The sequence below is a fragment of the Lissotriton helveticus genome, chromosome 5_1 (genome assembly GCF_964261635.1).
Source record: "Lissotriton helveticus chromosome 5_1, aLisHel1.1, whole genome shotgun sequence".
Lineage (NCBI taxonomy): Eukaryota > Metazoa > Chordata > Amphibia > Caudata > Salamandridae > Lissotriton > Lissotriton helveticus.
The window spans coordinates 1,622,789,371-1,622,796,870 of NC_136065.1; positions in this window are offsets into that span (position 1 = coordinate 1,622,789,371).

The following is a 7,500-nucleotide window of genomic DNA, read 5'->3' on the forward strand; positions in this document are numbered from 1 at the left end:
GGCTCTCCCCAGCCTGGCTAGGGTTCGGAAGGTGGGACCGGACCCGGGGCTTGAACTCCATCTGGCCAGGCCCCGAGGGTGCTGGTACCCCTCCGTCCAGCAATCCGGCCGGGGGTCCGGGGCGCCCGGGACGGAGGGTCCACCGGGGGCCCAGGGGAGGCTCTCCCCGGCCCGGCCTAGGGTTCGGAAAGCCGGGACTGGGGCCGGGGACCGGGCCCGGGGCTTGAGCCCCGTCCGGCAGGGCCCAGTGGTGCGGGAATCCCCCCTCCGTCCTGCAAGCCGGCCGGGGGTCGGAGGCACCCGGGACGGAGGGTCCATCAGGGCCCGGGGAGGCCTGAAGCCCCGGAGCCCTGCAGCCCCAGAGACCTGCAGCTTTGCAGCCCCCGGAACCCTGCAGCCCCAGAGCCCTGCAGCTCCGGGGCAGGCAGATTGGCGTCATTTTGGTCCCGGCCATCTGGTCGCCCCTCTCGCCTCGGCCATCTGGTCGCCCTGGAAGTCATGATGAGGTGCCATTCGCCTCCCGGATCCCAGCCAGGGCTCCAGGAGGTCGGGTACTTTCGCGCCTTGGGTCCCCTCTGTCACCTCGTGTGCACAGATTGCAAGAAAGTCAGGTAATTTCCCTCCGGATTACTAGGGACAGGGTACGCCCGGACACCCCTTCAAGGTTGGTGGTTCTCTGCTAGGGGGACCAGATGGGCTATGCCTGGGTAACACCTCCCTAGGCCACCCGGGGCTTCCTTCCTCCAGGCCAACGGCTTGTCAAATTGCCCAGGACGGGCTCCATGGCTCTTGGGCAGTCGTCCCCCGGGCGTCCGGGGCTCCATCCCTGCCGACGGCATGGAAAAGTGCCCGGGACGGGCTCCATACGTCCCGGGCAGACCTCCCCCGGGCGTCCGGGGCACCCATCTCCAGGAGGCCAACAGCATGGCAAAGTACCCGGGACGGGCTCCATGGGTCCCGGGCAGTCCTCCCCCAGGCATCCGGGGCTTCCATCTCCAGGCCAATGGCAGGTCAAAGTGCCCAGGACGGGCTCCACGGGTCCCTGGCAGTCCTCCCCCACCGGGCGTCCGGGGCTCCCTTCCCCAGGCCAACGGCATGCCAGAGTGCCCAGGACGGGCTCCACGAGTCCCGGGCGTCTGGGGCTCCCTTCCCCGGGACACCGGCTTGTCAGAGTGCCCATGACGGGCTCCACGGGTCCCGGGTATCTGGGACTCCCTTCCCTGGGCCAACGGCATGCCGGAGTTCCCAGGACAGGCTCCACGGTCCCGGGCGTCCGGGGCTCCCTTCCCCGGTCCGACGGCTTGTCAGAGTGCCCAGGACGGGCTCCACGGCTCCCGGGCGTCCGGGGTTCCCTTCCCCGGGTCAGCGGCATGTCAGAGTGCCCAGGACGAGTTCCACGGGTCCCGGGCAGTCCTCCCCCGGGCGTCCGGGGCTCCCTTCCCCGGGCCGTCGGCAGGTCAGAGTGCCCAGGACGGGCTCCATGGGTCCCGGACAGTCCTCCCCCCGGGCGTCCGGGGCTCCCTTCCCCGGGCAGACGGCAGGTCAGAGTGCCCAGGACGGGCTCCACGGGTCCCGGGCAGTCCTCCCCCCGGGCGTCCGGCGCTCCCTTCTCCAGGCCGATGGCAGGTCAGAGTGACCAGGACGGGCTCCACGGGTCCCGGGCAGTCCTCTCCCGGGCGTACGTGGTTGTCCGACAGATTCGGGCAGATGTGCTTTTACGAACCGGATCGGAATCGGCCCAAATAATAATAATAATAATAATAATCCACATTTGTAAGGGCACAATCACCCGTAAGGGTCTCTAGGCGCTAGGGGCCGTTGGGAAGATTAAGCAAGCTATTGCCCAGAGTCACATGGTGCTGGGCTAATCTGCCGCCGGTGCCGGGGATCGAACCGTGATCCCCAGATTCCAGAGTCAGCCGCCCTAGCCGCGGCGCCAGCTATTTCCCAGAGTCACGTGGTGCTGGGCTAATCTGCGGCCGGTGCCGGGGATCGAACCCTGATCTCTGGGATGCTCGAGGGTTACTACGCGCTCTACAAAAACCTTAAATAAAAAAATCTCCAGATTCCGGAGTCAGCCGCCCTAGCCGCGGCGCCAGCTATTTCCCAGAGTCACCTGGTGCTGGGCTAATCTGCGGCCGGTGCCGGGGATCGAACCGTGATCTCCAGATTCCGGAGTCAGCCTCCCTAGCCGCGGCGCCAGCTATTTCCCAGAGTCACGTGGTGCTGGGCTAATCTGCGGCCGGTGCCGGGGATCGAACCCTGATCTCTGGGATGCTCGAGGGTTACTACGCGCTCTACAAAAACCTTAAATAAAAAAATCTCCAGATTCCGGAGTCAGCCTCCCTAGCCGCGGCGCCAGCTATTTCCCAGAGTCACCTGGTGCTGGGCTAATCTGCCGCCGGTGCCGGGGATCGAACCGTGATCCCCAGATGGGGATATCCCAAAAATCTGGCATGGATACGGCCCGCCAGGACTGGTTTGGGCACCCCTGATATAGAGGCAGTCAACGCGAAATCTGCTGGGTTCGATTCCGATCCGTGTCAGAAGGACCGTAGGGCTTGGGAGTCCGTACAACAGGGGTGCCCAAACCTGTCCTGGCGGGCCGTATCCATGCCAGATTTTTGGGATATCCCCATCTGGTGATCACGGTTCGATCCCCGGCGCCGGCGGCAGATCAGAGTGCCCAGGACGGGGTCCATGTGACCCGGGCAGTCCTATCCCCTGGGTGTACGTGGTTGTCCGACATGTCGGTCGTATTTGCTTTTACGTACCGGATCGGAATCGGCCCCCATAAAATCGTACGTAAAGTATATAGCAAATCAACCTGAAATCTGCTGGGTCAGAAAGGGCTCGATTCCGATCCGTGTCGGAAGGTTAGGAGTCCGTACGAATTTGTCGGGACGGCATGGCAGAGTGCCCGGGACGGGCTCCATGCGTCCCGGGCATTCGTCCCCCGGGCGTCCGGGGCTACATCCAGGCTGACGGTATGGCAGAGTGCCCGGGTCGGGCTCCATGGTTTTCACGGTGGTCCTCCCCTGGGTGTCAGGGGGCTCCTGGCCGACGGCATGGAAAAGTACCCAGGACGGGCTCCATGCGTCCCGGGCATTTGTCCCCCGGGCGTCCGGGGCTCCATCCAGGCCGACGGCATGGCAGAGTGCCCGGGTCGGGCTCCATGGTTTCCAGGGTGGTCCTCCCCAGGGTGTCGGGGCGCTCCATGCCGAAGGCATGGAAAAGTGCCCAGGACGGGCTCCATGCGTCCCGGGCATTTGTCCCCCGGGCGTCCGGGGCTCCATCCAGGCCGACGGCATGGCAGAGTGCCCGGGTCGGGCTCCATGGCTTTCACGGTGGTCCTCCCCTGGGTGTCTGGGGGCTCCAGGCCGAAGGCATGGAAAAGTGCCCAGGACGGGCTCCATGCATCCCGGGCACGGGCACGGGGACGGGGACAGGGTCGGGAGAGTCCAGGCGGCTTCACTTCCGTGTCCAGCCATCTGATCGCCCAGATTCCCTCGGCCATCTGGTCGCCCGGATTCCCTCGGGCATCTGGTCGCCCGCAACGCTTTCCTATGGGGCGACCAGATGGCCGAACTTCCCTGGAAGTCCCGATGAGGTGCCATTCGCCGCCCGGATCCCAGCGAGGGCTCCAGGAGGTTGGGTACATTCGCGCCTTGGGTCCCCTCTGTCACCTCGCGTGCACAGATTACAAGAAAAGGGGGTAATTTTCCTCCGGATTACTAGGGAGAAGGGTACGCCCGGACACCCCTCCGAGGCTGGTGGTTCTCTGCCATGGGGACCAGATGGGCTACGCCTGGGCAACACCTCCCTAGGCCACCCGGGGCTTCCTTCCTCCAGGCCAACTGCATGTCAAATTGCCCAGGACGGGCTCCATGGCTCCTGGGCAGTCGTCCCCCGGGCGTCCGGGGCTCCATCCAGGCTGACGGCATTGAAAAGTGCCCAGGACGGGCTCCATGCGTCCCGGGCATTCGTCCCCTGGGCGTCCGGGGCTCCATCTAGGCTGACGGTATGGCAGAGTGCCCGGGTCGGGCTCCATGGTTTTCACGGTGGTCCTCCCCTGGGTGTCTGGGGGCTCCAGGCCGAAGGCATGGAAAAGTGCCCAGGACGGGCTCCATGCGTCCCGGGCATTCGTCCCCCGGGCGTCCGGGGCACCCATCTCCATGAGGCCAACGGCATTGGCAAAGTACCCAGGACGGGCTCCATGGGTCCCGGGCAGACCTCCCCCCGGGCGTCCGGGGCTCCCACCTCCAGGCCGACGGAATGTCAAAGTACCCAGGACGGGCTCCATGGGTCCCGGGCAGCTTCCCCCGGGGCGTCCGGGGCACCCACCTCCAGGCCGACGGCATGTCAAAGTACCCAGGACGGGCTCCACGGGTCCCGGGCATTCCTCCCCCAGGTCGTCCGGGCCCTAGAGCTCCGGTGGTCTAACCTGCGCCTGAGGCCCAGCCGGGGTCCAAGAGCCCTGCCTTGCGTGGGCAGGCAGTCAGGAACCCTACCGCGAAGGCTTGGGATGGATGGGGAGCTGGGAGTCCTTTCGATCCCGGCCCTCTGGTCGCCCGCGATGCTTTCCAATGGGGCGACCAGATGGCCGGGCTTCCCTGGAAGTCCCGATGAGGTGCCATTCGGCTCCTGGATCCCAGCTAGGGCTCCATGAGGTCGGGTTCTTTTACGCCTTGGGTCCCCTCTGTCACCTCGCGTGCACGGATTGCAAGAAAGGGGGGTAATTTCCCTCCGGATTACTAGGGGCAGGGTACGCCCGGACACCTCTCCAGGGCTGGTGGTTCTCTGCCCGGGGGACCAGATGAGATATGCCTGGGCAACACCTCTCCCGGGCGTCTGGGGGCTCCATTCTCCGGGCCAACGGCATGGCTCAATGCCCAGGACGGGCTCCACGTGTCCCGGACAGACCTCCCCCGGGCGTCCGGGGCACCCATCTCCAGGAGGCCAACGGGATGGCAAAGTACCCGGGAAGGGCTCCACGGGTCCCGGGCAGCCTTCCCCCGCTCGTCCGGGGCTCCCACCTCCAGGCCGACGGCATGTCACAGTGCCCAGGACGGGCCCCATGGGCCCCGGACAGCCCTCCCCCGGGCGTTCGGGGCACATATCTCCAGGAGGCCAACGGCGTTGCAAAGTACCCGGAAAGGACTCCACGGGTACCGGGCAGTCCTCCCCCCGGGCGTCCGGGGCACCCATCTCCATGAGGCCAACGGCATTGGCAAAGTACCCGGGAGGGGCTCCACGGGTCCCGGGCAGGCCTCCCCCGGGCGTCCAGGGCACCCACCTCAAGGCCGACGGCATGTAAAAGTGCCCAGGACGGGCTCCATGGGTCCCGGGCAGCCCACCCCCGGGCATCCGGGGCACCCATCTCCAGGAGGCCAACGGCGTTGCAAAGTACCCGGGAAGGGCTCCACGGGTACCGGGCAGTCCTCCCCCGGGCGTCCGGGGGCTCCCTTCTCCAGGCCGACGGCATGGTTCAATGCCCAGGACGGGACGTCAAGTGGCCAGGACGGGCTCCATGCGTCCCGGGCATTCGTCCCGGGACGGGGAAGGGGTGGGGAAGAGTCCAGGCGGCTTCACCTCCATGCCCAGCCATCTGGTCGCCCGGATTCCCTCGGCCATCTGGTCGCCCGGATCCTCTCGGGCATCTGGTCGCCCGCAACGCTTTCCTATGGGGGGGACCAGATGGCCGAACTTCCCTGGAAGTCTTAATGAGGTGCCATTCGCCTCCCGGATCCCAGCGAGGGCTCCATGAGGTCGGGTTCTTTCACGCCTTGGGTCCCCTCTGTCACCTCGCGTGCACAGATTGCAAGAAAGGGGGGTAATTTGCCTCCGGATTACTATGGGGCAGGGTATGCCCGGACACCCCTCCAGGGTTGGTGGTTCTCTGCCATGGGGACCAGATGGGATATGCCTGGGCAACACCTCCCTAGGCCACCCGGAGCTTCCTTCCTCCAGGCCAACTGCATGTCAAATTGCCCAGGACGGGCTCCATGGCTCTTGGGCAGTCGTCCCCCGGGCGTCCGGTGCTCCATCCAGGCCGACGGCATGGCAGAGTGCCCGGGACAGGCTCCATGCGTCCCGGGCCTTCGCCCCCCCGGGCGTCCGGGGCTCCATCCAGGCTGACGGCATGGCAGAGTGCCCAGGACGGGCTCCACGGGCCCCGGTCATCCGGGGCACCCTTCCCCGGGCCAGCGGCATGTCAGAGTGCCCAGGACCAGTTCCACGGGTCCCGGGCAGTCCTCCCCCGGGCGTCCGGGGCTCCCTTCCCCGGGCCAAAGCATTTCAGAGTGCCCAGGACGGGCTCCACGGGTTCCGGGCGTCCAGGTCTCCCTTCCCCGGGCCAACGGCTTGTCAGAGTGCCCAGGACGGTCTCCACGGGCCCCGGGCGTCCGGGGCACCCTTCCCCGGGCCAGCGGCATGTCAGAGTGCCCAGGACGAGTTCCACGGGTCCCGGGCAGTCCTCCCCCCCGGGTGTCCGGGGCTCCCTTCCCCGGGCCAAAGCATTTCAGAGTGCCCAGGACGGGCTCCACGGGTCCCGGACGTCCGGGGCTCCCTTCCCCGGGCCAACGGCATACAGGAGTGCCCAGGACGGGCTCCACAGGTCCCGGTCGTCTGGGGCTCCCTTCCCCGGGCCAACGGCTTGTCAGAGTGCCAAGGACGGGCTCCACGGGTCCCGGTCGTCTGGGGTCCCTCCCCCGGGCCAACAGCAGGTCAGAGTGCCCAGGACGGGCTCCACGGGTCCCGGGCAGCCCACCCCCCGGGCGTTCGGGGCACCCATCTCCAGGAGGCCAACGGCATTGCAAAGTACCCGGGAAGGGCTCCACGGGTACCGGGCAGTCCTCCCCCGGGCGTCCGGGGCTCCCTTCTCCAGGCCAACGGCATGGTTCAATGCCCAGGACGGGCTCCATGGGTCCGGGGAGGCGTCCCATGCGCCTCCGGGCTTGGGAGCCCCGGCTGGGTCCAGGGGCCCGGGCGGGCCCCTGGTCGGGTGCTCCGGCCCTGGTCCCTGTCTCCCAGCCTACCGCACTGCCAAGGGCCTAGGAATGGGTTCCGTTGTTCCCGGGGAGCCTCCCCTTGCTTGGCTGGGTTCAGGAGCAGTGGCTAGGGCCCCTGAGGGCCCGGGGAGGGCGGCCTCCCCACCCCGGGCTCTGTCCTTGGTCCTGCTGCGTGGCAGGGTGCCCGGGACGGGGTCCGGAGGGACCGGGGAGGCGTCCCATGCACCTCCGGGCTTGGGAGCCCCGGCTCGGTCCAGGGGCCCGGGCGGGCCCCGGGTCGGGTGCTCCGGCCCTGGTCCCTGTCTCCCAGCCTACCGCACTGCCAAGGGCCTAGGAATGGGTTCCGTTGTTCCCGGGGAGCCTCCCCTTGCTTGGCTGGGTTCAGGAGCAGTGGCTAGGGCCCCTGAGGGCCCGGGGAGGGCGGCCTCCCCACCCCGGGCTCTGTCCTTGGTCCTGCTGCATGGCAGGGTGCCCGGGACGGGGTCCGGAG